This window comes from Pseudochaenichthys georgianus, unplaced genomic scaffold (genome assembly GCF_902827115.2).
Source record: "Pseudochaenichthys georgianus unplaced genomic scaffold, fPseGeo1.2 scaffold_701_arrow_ctg1, whole genome shotgun sequence".
Taxonomy (NCBI): domain Eukaryota; kingdom Metazoa; phylum Chordata; class Actinopteri; order Perciformes; family Channichthyidae; genus Pseudochaenichthys; species Pseudochaenichthys georgianus.
The window spans coordinates 61,037-79,794 of record NW_027263255.1 but is presented as its reverse complement, the minus strand read 5'-3'; positions in this window follow the sequence as shown (position 1 = coordinate 79,794).

Sequence of the window (18,758 nt, the reverse complement as noted above, 5' to 3'; positions counted from 1 at the left end):
TGTCTCCTTTGCAAAAGCTCTTGGATTTGTTTGCAAAAGAGCAAAAGTGAAGGCTTGATTTTGCAACTACAGTACTTAAAGGTGGGGTAGGTCATTTTGGAGAAACCAGCTCGAGTGCGCTAGAATTTGAAAATACACAGCCGGAACAAATCTGCCACTTCCTCACAGAGCCCCTCCTCCAACACACACGAACACGCACATGACCAACGAGAGCACGAGATACATTTGAGATGGAAGGCTGACAGGCAGGTAGGCCATCCAGTTACTTTAGCCGGCTCAGATGATTGGTCGTGCTTTTTACAGCGCCACGGCTTCCACTGATGATATGTTTTTATGGATTTGTTGTCAAAGCACTTCAGATATTCATTGCTATCGGGATGTTAAGAGCATTCCATGGAATATAACAACAAGTGTATCTCGAGCCGGTTTCTCAAGCTTACCTACCCCACCTTTAAGTAACATTGTGAGTAACTTTACCTGAATATTTTCCATATATATATTTTCCATATACTTCTACTTTACTACATTTTGGAAGCTAATATTGTACTTTTTACTCCATCAGATTATCCTTTACTTTAACTTTTCAGTTTTAATCTCGCGCCTTAATAACTACGTTTCTATCAAAAGAAGAGACTTGACAGTAAAGTTACAGAATTTACAGAACACTCACATCTAAGTGTGATGAAAGTGCACAGAGAAATAAAAACTCTCCCAGATGATCACATGAATCATTCGTGTTGTATAAACAATGAGAGAATTGGTGCACTTCAGCCTCTTGTGGTCAAAATAGCTACCACAAAAACAACTATTGAAATCAGACGTTTAAAATGGACTATCAGATAGAATTATTGTTCTGATTTGCCTCTCAGGGCTTCCTCAGTTCAACATTAATAAACATTACATTGTTTTTTAAAGATGTAAGGCATTGAACGTGATTGCCTTGTGTTCAGATGCAGGGTTCATCCAGTGTTCATGTGTGGATTACTGGAAGCCCGCCCATGGCCAAGTGTGTGTCTAGGATTGTTGTCAACAGGTGGCCTCAGGGCCCAGTAACATGTGGCGGGACAATCTGCAGGGGATTATTCTGCTGGTGCGCTGTCTCTTAGATTTATTGCCTCCATTACTGTCGGCAGACATAACAGGCATTGTGGAGGGGCTGAACAATGGTCTGTCATATTGTTTTAGCTTCACTTTTACAACCAGGCTGCAGTAACAAGTATACAATTGCTTCTAAACACGAAACAAGAGAAGGTGTTATTACAAGCTGTGGATTTGTTTGGTGCGGAAACAATTGGATTGGGATCTGTGGATTCTTTCACACACAGTGACGTCACGAGCTACCCACAATGCAACACGCGCCATATATATATATATAAATACGCCATTTTCCTGGAGGTGCAAATATAAACAGCTAGCTATAACGTAGCCAGGCAGAGCGCACTAGGTTTTTTTTCTGAATTAACGACCGAAGAAATCGCTGCATGTCTTCGGATTACATCTCTGGACTTGAGGGGTGTGCTCTAGGTCGTTACCAGCGTGAACTAGAGCTGTGTGGGTCGTCGGATTGCCTTTACAGACTGCCTGCAGATGTATGGAAAAACGACAGTGGCCTTCGTCGATTTTGGCTGCATCTACGTCTATCTTCTGGAAACCCCAGGTGGATACCCCACTTGTCACAATAATATTATCATGCCATTGCATTTATGGGGTATTTTAGAGTTGACTAGATGTTGATTAAGGCAATAGACTGTGATATTCAGTACAGGAAGCTTAGCAACACCTAGACGGTGTACGGCTGCTTGCACCTCGCGTAAAACGTCGGATACCGGAAGTACGGTGTCGTCCTCGGCCCAATACCCGTATGTGTGTGTGAAAGAATAGTGACTGACATCTTCTTCTTGTGAAGATTATTTTAACCACACATGCAGATATCTTTCATATGTTTGTCTACATCAAAAACATAAAGAAACAATGCAAATAAACCTCAAGATTAACCTTGTTATTATGATGGTGAAGGGATGCCATTTGTGCACATAAATAACAAGAATAGGGGCGATAAAAGCCAACCTTTCGATAAAAAAAGTGCTTGAGTTAGGGTCCCCTGGTGGTCCGAGGGATTAGTTTTAATCGACCTCGCTAAATTGCATGTCATTCTCCATCTTCCTCAATTTTTTTATCACCACTGTTCAAAGAGAAAGGAATACATCGCCCCAGATTTCAAAAGGTTCTCTCAAATATCACTAACATGGGCAGGTTTACTGTTGGTTGGTAATTTTGAGCGACACTTTTCACGTTACACATAGTGACTGATAATTATTACAAAATAAAATATAAGCAAATGCATTGATATAAAAAAATGTGATTCAATTTGCTAAACTTCAGTTTCACTTCATTCTGCTGATGGCAGAGAAGAAAATCGAGGGTCAAATTCGGGTGACGTTGAATCAGAAAACCAAAACATCAGCCGTTAGCTGTTAGCACACAGAGCTGCTTTATTGATGTCTGTATGACGTTGTTGTGAGTGTGGACCGAGCATATTTACACAGGTTAGTTGAGCCTGATCGATCAGGGGCCTGTACTACGAAGCTGGTTCAACCTGATATGTTTGAGTTAGCCGGTTGGCCTAATCCAAAACATACGCGCTCTCGCTAAACTGTCCTACGACGCTGGTTATCAAATGGATCGCTCAAGCCAGCCGTGTCCTATCTAGTTAGGTGCGCGTTCACAGGAAAGGGGTGGTATCTGGAGCATTCGACCAATCACAAACATGGAGAAGCGTACTGACAGCGCAGCGTCATACTTCCTGAATGACAAGTGAACTTTAATACTAGTCAAATATGAAGAAGTTAAACTTTAAACATCCATGACTTAAACACTTGATCAGGATCAAAGCCTCAGAGCTGCACCTGCAAGGTGAATACAGCTGGAACAGAACAAGTGTTTGAATGCATTCATTAACAGGTTTATGATATCACTGCCCCGTCTAAAACACGATCCGACTTTAATTACATTTATCTCGAGTGTTTCGTCAACTTAATGTGTTGCTTAAAATAATACTTCTGCATACAGTATGTGACGCTGTGAGTGCTGCACGGCCAGATACGGCTCAGTGACTCAGATCAGGAGATATATGATACATTATGAAGTGATACTTATGTTAGTGTTACTTATGTTGTGGCCGATATTTAAGTAAGCTTTCTTAACGCTAATGTTATAATAGTCAGATTGCTCTGAAGATGGAGGTGATATTCTATTCATGTTCACGTTCACACAGTCGGTGATTTTTGCCGGCCGTCTTTCCTGCGACGGCAGCTTTTCTGTATTTCCTTTCTCCTGTAATATGACTTGATCGCTTTAAACTCCGCACACTGAGCTCTGATTGGTCAGCAGGCGGTGCTTTCACTGAGTTGAGCTCTTAGCCTGCAACCTAACCTGGTCCCGACCAGGTTAGCTGCTTAGCATATATTACCATGGAGATCTAGCCTGCTAAAAAGAGAACCAGCTTCGGATGACCGGAAAGCCGGAGTTTCCCCTGAATTTAGCCGGCTAAGCGAAAATCCTGCTTCGCAGTATACCCCCCTGGTCTCCACTCAGGAAACACGCATTTTAAAACGGTTTCGCCTGCCGTCTTGTGTACACACGCATTAATAACTGGTATTTAGAAACCGTTATCAGTATGTTGTTACTTCGGCATCTTTTTGAAACGTGTATTAACAATTAAATTATGGTAACATTTGTTCATTTTGTTGTAGTTGGTATCTACCTTTTTTTTCTTTTTTTTTTTTTTGTAAAGCACTTTGAATTGCCTTGCGTTGAAAAGTGCTCTATAAATAAACTTGCCTTGCCTTGCCTTGCCTTACCATAGTATCCATATGGAGATTAGCCCCGCCTCCTCGCCAGCACATCCTGTGTGAATGATGCGAGTAAACTACGCTGATAGCCGCGGTGAAGCACGAGCGACTAGAGCGAATATTAGCATCGCGTCCCGTGTGAAAACAGCTATACTGTAAAGCTGTTACACTGCAAGTATAGCTGCCTGCGTTGGTTTCACTTCAGTTCGTTTCCATGGAAAGGAAACATGGTGTGTTTAGGTGTTGTACAGGTAACCTCGGGCAAGGGTAGGGAGACACTGTAGGGAGGGGTGATTGTTCTGTACTGTAGGATTAAATTAACACGGCAGGTCCTGTCAGGCTCTTCATTTCTCATTCATCCCCTCCGGACACAAAGATCCAGTGAACTTCTGTGCAAAACATACGGGAAGTATCGCTGTTTGAGACTCAGCTGAAATCAGATTGACAAATATCTGTTAGGGTCACACACGGATGAAAATAGTAAAAGTGAAGCCTTCAAATGTATTTTTTCTTTTAGAAACAATGGCTTGAATTAAGTATTTGTTCCTTCCTGTTCTTTTTGACATATTGTACTTTTCACCTTCTTGTCCTCAAACACAATTACAGATTCCTCCTCTTCATGACATCCATTTGTTTCCTAGCTTGGTGGAAATAACTTCTGCTGACTGACTCCAAATCATATTTCACTGGGATGGGAAGTTGCTGAGTGCTGAACATAAATGAAAGTTATCCTCCCAACTGTGCCAAGGCTGAATTAGAGGTCCTTCAGGGTTTCTTATCACACAGTCACACGGTTAAGGCATGTTAACTTTGCTCAGAGATATACTGTTCATATTCTGTCACCCATGTAATATTCATGAGTCCGGTTGAAGCAGAAGAAGCTTCCCTTCCAGCTGTCGTCACACCGTTCACTCCCTGTTACATGAGATAGGTGAACGCACAGTTGGTATCTGACTTGCTTGCTTGAACTCCACCCTGACTGTTTAGATTTGTTCTGATGGTTTAAGGCATATTTTAGTAAGGCGAGAGCATCAGAAACCATGAGCTCAACAAGATACGACAAGTTGTGAAATGTGATAGGACTCCTCTGGCTGGAGATATGAAAAGGGATTGCTTGAAGGGGTTATAGGAAGTGTTACTGAGGAGGACATATATATCTCTCGGGGCAGGAAGAGTCAAACAGAGGTCACTTCATCACAAGCTCTGACTGCAAAGGATTTAAAGACAGTGTACGCATTTCCCTGCTTGGCCAATCCTTATCACAGATTCCTGCTCCGTCTTCCTGTTCATCATCTTTGAGCATTACTGTACGCTAACAGGCAGTGGATTTGTTGGTATGCATAAGGTGTACTGTGGACCAGTTTGTGTTGCGCATAAAGATGAATATTGACAGCTCTCGCCGATGGGACGGACATCAGTCTTATTAGAAACGATGCATGGACCAACAGGACAGAAAACACTTGGCAAAGTAGTCGGGAAATGCAAACGAGACGAGCTAAGCAACAATTCGATGATGAAGCAGCCATTTCTAAGCCTGCATCAGCACATTTATGTGAAGTAGATAGTGCAGATTGATCTTTAACATACGCTAAGAGACCCATGTTCTGAGTACTCCGGATTACCCTCAATGAATAGCAGTCAAAGCATCGGCTACATTAATAGTTTGATGTTACTGTAGATGTCTGTGTCATGGCTTGTAAACTCTTTCAGAGCGTAAGATTTGGGCAAACTGCGTGCGCATAGCTCTCTTTTCTCAATGGTAACGTGTGTGTGTGTATGTGGAAATTCTCCTTCGATTCTATTGGCTCTAAAGGTTCAAAAGAGATGTCAATCATCAACATCGACCAATGGGTTCCAGAGAAACGGCAAATACACCCATTTCCACCCAAATGACCCCAGAGATGTTTTTATTTGCTAAACCTTTCTAAAAAGGTCAAATGTCACTTGTTTTGCATCAGTCTTGATACAGGGTACTTGTTATATGTTAGGGTTTGGATTCATAAAGCTTTTAGTCTCCAATCCCATCATTCAAGGGTAATTTTCACTATAAGTAATGTTTTTCTTTTGGACGGACACTATAATTTACATTTTCTTACTATGTTCAATGTGAATTTACTTTAAAATAAAAAACATCTATATTGATTCTGACTTCTCTACATCAAACTCACAGGTGTAACCTTACTTTGAGAACAAAGATTATTAATGTAACCCTTTTAGAAGGGAAGATATGGTCATTTGTTCTGGGAATGTCATTTTCGAGCCTGAGGCCTGAAAAACAGGCTCGGGGCTGAACAGGCTAAAAAGCTCACTTAGCTAACAGGAAATGAATTCTTAGGAGCGACATATGTACTTGCTAATGTTGGCTGATAGTCACTTGTAGCTTGTGCTAGCTGGTTATTTAAAGCTTTTCACTTCAAATAGCTGGCTGCTGCTACTCGAAAACTATGTTGTGTAGAACCAACGACTCGCTAACAGTGGCTGAAAAGCTCCTGCAGCTGATGGGAAAGGAATGATGAATAATAATAATTCATTTATTTTATATAGGCCGCCGTACAAACACATAAAAACAAGATACACAATACCTAACACCAGCATAAGAGACATAAACAAGACAATGCAGTGTATAACAAATGAAATAAATAAAACAGAGGATGTGTGATGGATACCGATCAGGGTGGATATGCGAGTGTGAAGAGATATGTTTTGAGGCGTGATTTGAAAATGTTGGTATGTTTTCTGAAGCAACACGTGTGATTAGTCGAGGTTTAAAGAGTTTTGAGTTTCTATAGCTACGGTGAAACAGAAGATTTAAAGTGAGAGGTTCTTTGTTTACTTGTATTCAAGATGTAAGAACCATTAAGAACGTGTGTGGCTTTCCCAGTTAGTTATTAATGGAGAACTCTACTCAGCTCTCAGCGCAGCGCACGCCCAGGTGCCGTGTCATGAGCTATATTCGCTCCCTCAGTATTTAACTATAACTCAGTGGGAGTGTCCCACGCTGAAGCACTTCCCCATTTCTTTAAATTCCCACAGGGTGTCAATTGACAGGAAGTGAGCTGTAGGTGCCACGTTCTTCACTTTGACACCATGTGATATTGCGGGGGGGGGAATAGGGAAGTGTCGAGGGAAAACACACAGCAAAGAGTTTCAGTTTAAGGAGGGTGCTGTTGGAAGGCACGGCACGTTTAAAGGTGCATGAATTAAAGCGACAGTGCAGTGTGAGATACACACATCTGAAATATTTAGCTCTGACCTCACTTTCTTTCTACTTTCTTTTTTAACTTATCCTTTAGTTATTTTAAGTGTTTCGTGCTAGACGAACCCCCCTTTGGAAAATTCTAATCTGGCCCCATGGCACCTTTTAGTTTTCGCCGAAACTATTCCTCTTTTTTAAAATGCACATTAGTTAAAGGTCCCTTATTATACTGTTCTTCATCAATATATCACAGGTCTCAGATATATACAGAGCCTGTCTCTGATTGGCTGAAACACCAAACAGATCATTGCAGCATTACCCATAATCCCCTCTGTTTCAGCCCTGTTTCCAAAGTGCTGATTCTCTGTCTGTTACTTTAGATGAAAATAAGGAGCCCCTCTGAGAGACATTTGGTTACAAAGAACTCAATGGAGCTCTAGAGGAGATTCAGGTGATAAGGGGGGGGGGGGGGGGGGTTACCTTGTTGCTGATTGGCTAATGGCTACAACAGCCGAGACATCGTTATGACATCATAAAGTGGCAAAATCTGATCAGCTCATTTTCAGACAGGTTTTTATAGAAATGGATCAAAAAGAGAGAAAATCTTTGTTCCTGAAACTTTCAGAGTCTCTTTCCACAGAGGGGACACATGCTGATGTAGAAGAGACATGAAGAAGAGGGGACACATGTTGATGTAGAAGAGACATGAAGAAGAGGGGACACATGTTGATGTAGAAGAGACATGGAGAAGAGGGGACACATGTTGATGTAGAAGAGACATGAAGAAGAGGGGACACATGTTGATGTAGAAGAGACATGAAGAAGAGGGGACACATGTTGATGAAGAAGAGACATGAAGAAGAGGGGACACATGTTGATGTAGAAGAGACATGAAGAAGAGGGGACACATGTTGATGTAGAAGAGACATGAAGAAGAGGGGACACATGTTGATGTAGAAGAAGAAGAGGGGACACATGGTGATGCAGAAGAGACATGGAGAAGTGCATTTTGCATAATAGGTGACCTTTAAACGTACCTTGTATTTCTAGACAGGAAGCCAGAGTAATGAAGTGTGTCACACCGTGCTGCCACTCCCCTCCCCACACACACACTCTATAAGCCTCACAGCTCTCACTGGAGGAGGTGAAACGCCAGCAGGAGGACATGCAAGAGAGAGAAAGACAGCCTCTATTGTAGATGCCAACATCAACAGAGCCCAAGGGTGGGGAGCAAACAGAGGAACTGTGCTTCAATGGCCTCAGTGTGTGCTATTCGCCCCGGAGAGGGTGGTGCCTACTTCAGCTGCTCTGCCTGGACTCACGCTCCTCTGGAAATGCATCAGTCATCTGGAGTGAAACGCTACGGCTCTGTTCAGGTAGAGACAGATCTGGAGTCAGCTGTACTGCAGGTAGGTCTGTATATAGCCTCCCTTCAGTTTTACTCCGTTCAGGTTATGCTACACTGAAGACACTGAAGCATTGGCTTTAACTAAAGGTCAACAGATTTCAGATCCCTGTATTAGGTTAGATGAAAGCAATAATCTTACATTTAAATAGGTTCAACTTAATATTATTGCTTTCGGCTAACCTAATACAGTGATGTGAAATCTGTTGACATAACCCATTTAATTAAAGTCAATGCTTCAGTGTTTTCAGTGTAGGTTGAGACAGATCTGGAGTCAGCTGTACTGCAGGTATGTCTGCCAGCCTCCCGTCAGTCATCCTGTGGGTTGATTAGATTTAGTCTCTGTGCTGCATTTCCCTCGTGAGCCGTTTTTCTATGTGGCTTCAAATTGGATGTTTTTCTTGTCGTGTTTCGCGGCATATGTGGCTCTGTCCATAAATTGGGAGACGTGGGGTTTGTTTTGTTGTTGTTTGTTTGTGAAGAACTTTGCTTTACACTATGGATAAAGTTTGATCGATTGATTTTTATCTTTGACTCATATACTTTAAAACAATACTTACTTAGTTTTTACTTTACCTAAAGCAAGCAATGGCAACTTAAAGTAACTAATGTCCAGCTTGTTATTTATATCAGTCGATACCTCAGTATTTTGAATGGATAAGGAAGTATAACAATGCATTATAACTATTGGAGTTATGATACAGTATGGATGCATAGAGAACTGTCGTTAAATGATCAGTTATGAAGAACGAAGATACTTCACCTTGTAGGTCAATATAAATGGATTGTATACCAACCATTATGTATGAGTCTTTGTAATTGTACCGTGCTACAAGCAGAATATACGCATTTATTGTAGGTGTCAGAAAAAGTAGTACTCAGAATGACATGTGTTGTTCCTGTTGGTCTTGCTTCAATGTATGTTGCTGTCCGCTGACTCGCTGGAGACCATCCTGTTGGGCCTGATCCAGATGGGGTTTGGGTAGATAATAGACGACCTGTCCTGAGGAGCCAGCAGACGATATACAGCTGCTCTTCATGCGCTCTCCAATTATTTCCAAAATGCCCTTGAAAGCAGCAGGGGGATCCATAGCGTGTCAAAAGCACTGCTCTCGCGTCTCAGACTTGCATCAGTGTTGGCCTGATGGTCCTGCTCAGCGAAGGGTAGAGACCATCACTCACTTTGGCCGCAGAACTTCCCTCTCTGTGCCGTGATGAGCAATAGATGACACCAATACCAACTATGTGCAATATGTGCGATCTGGCTGCTATATCCTCAGAACTGTTACAGGATGTGTATTTTGTAGACTGTTGCTAAGGAGGATCAAGGGACTGTTGTCCGATCAAGTCTGACATTTTTCTGACATCACAGCAGGCGTGTGGCGCAGTGGAGTGTGCGTTGGTGTTGGAATCAGGGGGTCATAGGTTCATACCCAACTGCAGTCAGCATGTCGTTGTGTCCCTGAGACACTTCACCCCAAAGTGCTCCTGTGGGGATTGGCCACAGTGTTATAATACTAATACTAATACCACAGTATTAGGCGCGTTCACACCAAGTATTTTTTGCATTGCTTTATTAGCATTAGCATTAGCCCAGCGCAGAAACGCAGAGAGACTAACTTATGGCAACACAAAAGAAAACATGGGAGCGGAGGAGATGAGGAGGTGTCGGCGTTCTGGCCGTTTACTCGGAAGGCTTCAGTAGAAGCTGCTGGGACTCCCAGCAGCTTCTACTGAAGCCTTCCCCACTCCGGGGACTTCCGGCCGGGGACTTTGGGCGGCAGTATACGCCGTGAAGTGGTTTGCGGCCTGCCAGTAAACCCAAAGAAGAAGAAGACGAAGTGACGTCAGCGGCTTCATTTGCCTAATCCTCCCCCAGGAACTAATTTCCGGTGTGAACGCGATCTGTACTTAGTTCATGAGAACTAAAGAGTTCTCATGAACCTTTGTGGGAAAAGTACTTGGTGTGAACGCGCCTATTGACTATGTAAGTCGCTTTGGATAAAAGCGTCTAACAAGTAACATGTAATGTAAAGTAACAGCAGCTCGATTTACAACATGAACAAGGACAAATATTAAGACAAGTTACATTGAAACAGACATTTAACAAAACATTACAACTATTGAAGACAATGCAAAATAAACATACTTATGAGTTTAACTTGTGCTCTACAGTACTTACAATGATTGCGTGTTTGAGCAGTGTTCTTCTTGTCCTTAGTTTGAATCTTTATGGTTGCATTTATTGCCGTTTATCCAATAGCTTTGGATACAAAGCGTCAGCTAACGTACATTTCACCTCTTGTTTAACTCTGTATTCCTTTGATTTGAGGAAAACAATTCATAATCACTGTTCAGGACACGGTCGTGGTCAGAGACAATGTTATTGTGCTGGGCTGATTCATGGAGTTCACAAAGGGTTTTTGAGAAAAGCAGATTTTAATTTGGTGGAGCAGTTTTGACTTTGAAGCTGTGGACACACAAGCAGATTAATACATGGACCTTGAGTAGATGCAATATATTTGAACTGTAGTGTTAACTCTGTTTGTACACATTGACTTTGATAAATGTCAACAGATTTCACATCACTGTATTAGGTTAGTTGAAAGCAATACTATTAAATGTAACCTATTTAAACTTAAGATTATTGCTTTCAACTAACCTAATACAGTGATGTGAAATCTGTTGACATAAGACATTGCATTAAAGTCAATGCTTCAGTGTTTTCAGTGTAGGTTAATATGACTGTTAATGGTTCCATCCATCCCTAAAAGTCATATGATGATTTACTGTTATCTTTACTCATCTTGTCATGAACTGTGTGAGATGCAGAAATCTGTCATCATTCTCTTTCTCCTCCTCCTGGTGTTTTGTCTTTCCTCCTTCAAACATATGCACCCGTCCTCTAGACACAGTCTGATCACGCTCGGCCTGATGCTCTTCCTTGAAAAGCAAAATGTGTATGAATACTAATGAGGCAGCAGCTCAGGTCTACGTCACTGAGGGGCTCTCGTCTGTTTATACTGAACATGTCCAGATGTGTTGTGTTTGCTGCGAGGCACACCAGGAAGATGCTTGTTTCTGCATCACTGACTGTTATTAAGCATTGTTACACGGCTTAGTTGAACACTCGATTCTCATTGGTCAATTTGGACATTCCAGAGGTCGGTTAATTTTCCCTAACAGAGCGCTGCTAAGGATAACAGACCGTTGCTAAGGATAACAGGCCGTTGCTAAGGATAACAGACCGTTGCTAGGATAACAGACCGTTGCTAAGGATAACAGACCGTTGCTAGGATAACAGGCCGTTGCTAGGATAACAGACCGTTGCTAAGGATAACAGACAGTTGCTAGGATAACAGGCCGTTGCTAGGATAACAGGCCGTTGCTAGGATAACAGACCGTTGCTAAGGATAACAGACCGTTGCTAAGGATGATCAAGGGGCTATGTGCAGTCATATCAATCAGTAGAAAGAAGTCCGGTTAATTTAACGTCAGCTGTGGAAAACAAACATTAGTTTTCATCCATCAGAAATCACCATAGAATTGTTTTTGTATATTCATTTTTATATTTGTGTAGAGGACCAAACTTTGTGTTCATGATTTCTAAACTGTCCCAATTAAATAAAAGAAAAAGACCGTTAGAGGATTTAGCAGTAGAAGAAGACGGAGAGGAATTAAACACTAAAGGGAACAGCAGAAGAAGACAGACAGGAAGTAAACTCTAACAGGAAAACAGTATTGGCTCTGGCAGAGTTTAAAGACTGGTTAATGGAACATGTAAACAGACTTGGACAGTTACAGTAAATCTTGATTTTAATTACAATGCTGTCACCGAAGTTCCTGACGTTGGTACGCAGTGGAACGGACTATTTTATCTCAGCTGAAGCAATACAATCATATTGCCTCTTATTGGAGTTTGTAAAGGACAAAATCTCTGTTAGTCGGACTTCTGTATCTACGGAGGACATCTGAAAAATGCTTCCTGTCTTGATCCTGAGATAGCGTCAGGGCAGCTCAGATTGTGTGCACAGCACTCAGACCTGACAATAACAAACACTGTGGATAGCAACTGATGATGAAAGCTTAACCCTGTGGTGCAGCACAAACACAGAAAGTAAAACCATTTTAGGATTTATACCTGGGTCTATCAATGAATGATTCACAGGCAGAATAATACTTTATCTCTTACAGCACATGTGTCAAATCAGGCCCTTGGTGGATTTGATTTCGGCCCGCAGGATCATTTCTAATTCCTATTAGATCTGGCCCGCCGGTATATTGCACGCACACCTTCACTCCATCCTGAGGGTCTCCTCCGCTCTGAGCCCAAACATTGATGACCTTGCACCCGAGATGAGATGCCTAGTAGCTGCTTGAACTAGCATCACAGAGCAGCACACTGAGTTTAATCGATGTTTCCTTCTGCACTTCCTCTCACGACAACAGGGCATGTTTGGTTTTCTCTTTGAGGGAATAGTTTTGTTGAAGCTGTTGTCGGCCTGTGGGGAAATGTACTCATAAGAAATGACTCTGGAGAAGCTGCAGATAGAGCCATGAGAAATGAATGCAACTGATTATTTAATGTTTAATGTTGTTTTTATAGGCAATCATTTAAGCTTTGTTAGTTCCAGGTTTAATATGTGCAATAATTTCATTTCAATAAGTGTTGCGATAAACATTGAACCAGTCCGGCCCTCGATTAGTACCCATTTTTTTATTTTGGCCTACTGTGTATTTGAGTTTGACCCCCCTGTCTTACAGGATAAATGTAGTATACACCAACATGGGTCTTATTTAAGTCGTAATCTCAAAGTAAAAGAGGCCCTGTTCTGCTTTTTGGGGGGTTTCAATTTATTGTAGTTTAATATAGGTTTTAGTGCATGTAAATGATCTGCAATGGCTAAAATCCTTGTGTTCCCTTCAGAGGGAGTTTCTCTCCCACACACTCGCCTGAAACATCTCGATTGGACTCCTTTGTTTACTTACTGAACAAAGTGACATCACTTATGCTCCTATTGGCTAGCGCTCAAACACATTGTACTTTATAGGCTTAGGGGCGGGACATCTCTAAGCTGTTGACCAATCACGAGCAGACTGGGCCCTGGTTTCAGACAGAAAAAGCATGGAAACATGTCCCAGAAGAGACACTACCTACTGATATACTCCTGAACATCAGCAGGAGAGGACTCTTTAAAGTAGAGACACTACGTACTGATATACACCTGAACATCAGCAGGAGAGGACTCTTTAAAGTAGAGACACTACATACTGATATACACCTGAACATCAGCAGGAGAGGACTCTTTAAAGTAGAGACACTACATACTGATATACACCTGAACATCAGCAGGAGAGTACTCTTTAAAGTAGATACACTACATACTGATATACACCTGAACATCAGCAGGAGAGGACTCTTTAAAGTAGAGACACTACATACTGATATACACCTGAACATCAGCAGGAGAGGACTCTTTAAAGTAGAGACACTACATACTGATATACACCTGAACATCAGCAGGAGAGGACTCTTTAAAGTAGAGACACTACATACTGATATACACCTGAACATCAGCAGGAGAGGACTCTTTAAAGAAAGGCGCTAAATACTTCTTTCAAACCTGCCACCAGAATATGACATAGATACAAAATGACTGACAGTAACAGGAAAACAACACTGAGTCCATCCTTTAAACCAACTTCAGCCTCTTCCTGAAGTTGGGCATTGTTTACCTCTCACTGCCTTGCTGTGGCTTAGAGGTGTCAGTTTGTCATGAGGCAGCTCAGGAGCCGGATGCAGGAAGAGTTACAGCAGGAGGGTTAGCAGAGATAATCTGAACAACTGCACAAGAGGGGCGACCGCTGCGTGAACAGAGAACAGACTCAGCGCCATATGGTCATCAACATTACGTCAGCTGTGGCATCCTCTGCCGGCTCCTAACTCTGCAGCAGATTCAGACTGATGGCATACTTAATGCACACATGCAGGGTTGAGGAGGGTTACTTTAAAATGTAATCTGTCATAATTCAGAATCAGTATTTAGTGTCTCTAAAGCCTTTATCTGTCCCACAGGGGGGACATTTACATTGTTACAGCAAAAGTGAAGACAGAGACAAGAGGAAAGCACCGTTAGAGAAAGGGCAAGCACATCATACTTCAAATGAAAAGTTAGTCCAATTTACATACTGCACATAAGTGTTATTGCACGACAGTGGTGTGTGTGTGTGTGTGTGTGTGTGAGTGTGTGTGTGTGTGTGTGTGTGTGTGGTGTGTGTGTGTGTGTGTGTGTGTGTGTGTGTGTGTGTGTGTGTGTGGTGTGTGTGTGTGTGTGTGTGTGTGTGTGTGTGTGTGTGTGTGTGTGTGTGTGTGTGTGTGTGTGTGTGTGTGTGTGTGTGTGTGTGTGTGTGTGTGTGTGTGTGTGTGTGTGTGTTCAAAGTCAACTTTATTGTCAATCTTGCAGTGTGTGTGTACAGACAGAGAGATCAAAATACCGTTTCTCACAATCCCGAATACAAAATACATGTATACACAAATATGTATAAAATATGTATATCCTACTGTATACACAATCAACATACACATGTATACATGCACACATTAATATAAAAGCACAACAATCAATATATACAAAATAACAGTTGATTGTTGTGCCTTTATCTTAATGTGTGCATTGTTTGGGGGGTTACTACGGGTTACCTGTGAAGAAACGTAATGAGTAAACCAGTCTGAGTAATGTAAATGGTAAATGGTAAATGGACTGTACTTATATAGCGCTTTATCCAGTCTTTAAGACCCCTCACAGCGCTTTACATACTACGTAACCTGTTTACTTTCCGTTACCATCACTCCATATCATTTCCGTTGCTCCACAAGCCTGTGAATAAGTTCATGTAGACCTCAGCAGGGACCACCCTCATGTCCTGGCCGTCCTCCTTTCAGCAAACGGAGCTGGCTGTCCGCTGACAAGCTGTTTGGCTCCAATTCAGCCCAGTAATCCCTGAGCTCAAACCCACCCACGTGTGCCTTCAGAGGGGGAGACGCCCTCTCAGCCTGAAGCCTCTCCTCCAGAGAGAGAGAGGATTAACTCGACCAACTCGGCTGCCATGATGCACATGCATGTTTCTTCCCTTACAGTTACATTTAAAAATCTAATGACTGTAACATTTCTATAAAGCGTGGATTACTAGCAGGATTACGTGTAGTATGTGTTTTCATAGGCTACTGCCCGAATATGCTTCATGAAAGGCAGGTTTTCCTATTAATAAAATCCCATTTTTTACCCTAAATATCTTGGTTTCTTCTCTTTCGAAGGGCACAGTAAACAGGATATGACTCAAACACAGGAGACATTATACATGAGATGTTATCGGTGTGCCCTACGCACTGTAGAGTAATGGAAAACAGCATTTGTGACCGCACTAAGTTGTTTAAACAGCGTTTCATTTTGTTTCTCTACATTTGGCGCTGGCTTTTAATTAAGGTAAAGTGCATTGTAGAAAGAATCAGGTCAAATGTAATCACATTTTCAAGCTAAGGCAAACCCTGGGAATGGAAAATGTGTTTCATTTGAACGACCAAGAGTCTAAACCCTGAAGGCCTCTCATTTACAATTCAATATGAAACAGAGGGAATGTGTGAAGTTCCCGTGGTTGACGTTCTGCTTGATGAACTGTTCCAGCTCAGCCCAGATGAAAGCTGGTGGATGTGGAGTGATGTGATCTGACACAAACAGGGACACGGTGCCGCCTCAGCGTGAAGCGGAGCCATGTAATTGCATATTTGTCAGAGTCGAATGTTGGAAAAGCGTCTCTGCGGTGCCTCTGAGAGCGCTGTGTGTTTTCTAATCAGCGCCAGAGGTGGGAAGTAGTGGAGTACAAATACTTTGTTACTGTACTTAAATACATGTTTCTGGTATCAGTACTTTACTCCACTACTTATTTTTCTGATTACTTTGACTTCTTACATGTTGAACACAAATACCTGTACTTTCTACTTCTTACATGTTGAACACAAATACCTGTACTTTCTACTTCTTACATGTTGAACTCAAATACCTGTACTTTCTACTTCTTACATGTTGAACTCAAATACCTGTACTTTCTACTTCTTACATGTTGAACACAAATACCTGTACTTTCTACTTCTTACATGTTGAACACAAATACCTGTACTTTCTACTTCTTACATGTTGAACACAAATACCTGTACTTTCTACTTCTCACATGTTGAACACAAATACCTGTACTTTCTACTTCTTACATGTTGAACCAAATACCTGTACTTTCTACTTCTCACATGTTGAACTCAAATACCTGTACTTTCTACTTCTTACATGTTGAACTCAAATACCTGTACTTTCTACTTCTTACATGTTGAACTCAAATACCTGTACTTTCTACTTCTCACATGTTGAACTCAAATACCTGTACTTTCTACTTCTTACATGTTGAACACAAGTACCTGTACTTTCTACTTCTCTCATGTTGAACACAAATACCTGTACTTTCTACTTCTTACATGTTGAACACAAATACCTGTACTTTCTACTTCTTACATGTTGAACTCAAATACCTGTACTTTCTACTTCTCACATGTTGAACACAAATACCTGTGCTTTCTACTTCTTACATGTTGAACTCAAATACCTGTACTTTCTACTTCTTACATGTTGAACTCAAATACCTGTACTTTCTACTTCTCACATGTTGAACTCAAATACCTGTACTTTCTACTTCTCACATGTTGAACCCAAATACCTGTACTTTCTACTTCTTACATGTTGAACACAAATACCTGTGCTTTCTACTTCCTACATGTTGAACTCAAATACCTGTACTTTCTACTTCTCACATGTTGAACACTAATACCTGTACTTTCTACTTCTTACATGTTGAACTCAAATACCTGTACTTTCTACTTCTCACATGTTGAACTCAAATACCTGTACTTTCTACTTCTCACATGTTGAACTCAAATACCTGTACTTTCTACTTCTCACATGTTGAACCCAAATACCTGTACTTTCTACTTCTTACATGTTGAACACTAATACCTGTACTTTCTACTTCCTACATGTTGAACTCAAATACCTGTGCTTTCTACTTCCTACATGTTGAACTCAAATACCTGTACTTTCTACTTCTTACATGTTGAACACTAATACCTGTACTTTCTACTTCCTACATGTTGAACTCAAATACCTGTACTTTCTACTTCTTACATGTTGAACACTAATACCTGTACTTTCTACTTCTCACATGTTGAACTCAAATACCTGTACTTTCTACTTCTCACATGTTGAACCCAAATACCTGTACTTTCTACTTCTTACATGTTGAACACTAATACCTGTACTTTCTACTTCTCACATGTTGAACCCAAATACCTGTACTTTCTACTTCTTACATGTTGAACACTAATACCTGTACTTTCTACTTCTCACATGTTGAACACTAATACCTGTACTTTCTACTTCTACATGTTGAACTCAAATACCTGTACTTTCTACTTCTCACATGTTGAACCCAAATACCTGTACTTTCTACTTCTTACATGTTGAACACTAATACCTGTACTTTCTACTTCTCACATGTTGAACTCAAATACCTGTGCTTTCTACTTCCTACATGTTGAACTCAAATACCTGTACTTTCTACTTCTCACATGTTGAACACTAATACCTGTACTTTCTACTTCTTACATGTTGAACTCAAATACCTGTACTTTCTACTTCTCACATGTTGAACTCAAATACCTGTACTTTCTACTTCTCACATGTTGAACACTAATACCTGTACTTTCTACTTCTTACATGTTGAACTCAAATACCTGTACTTTCTACTTCTTACATGTTGAACTCAAATACCTGTACTTTCTACTTCTTACATGTTGAACTCAAATACCTGTACTTTCTACTTCTTACATGTTGAACACAAATACCTGTACTTTCTACTTCTTACATGTTGAACTCAAATACCTGTACTTTCTACTTCTTACATGTTGAACTCAAATACCTGTACTTTCTACTTCTCACATGTTGAACACAAATACCTGTACTTTCTACTTCTTACATGTTGAACCCAAATACCTGTACTTTCTACTTCTCACATGTTGAACTCAAATACCTGTACTTTCTACTTCTTACATGTTGAACACAAATACCTGTACTTCTACTTCTTACATGTTGAACTCAAATACCTGTACTTTCTACTTCTCACATGTTGAACTCAAATACCTGTACTTTCTACTTCTTACATGTTGAACTCAAATACCTGTACTTTCTACTTCTTACATGTTGAACTC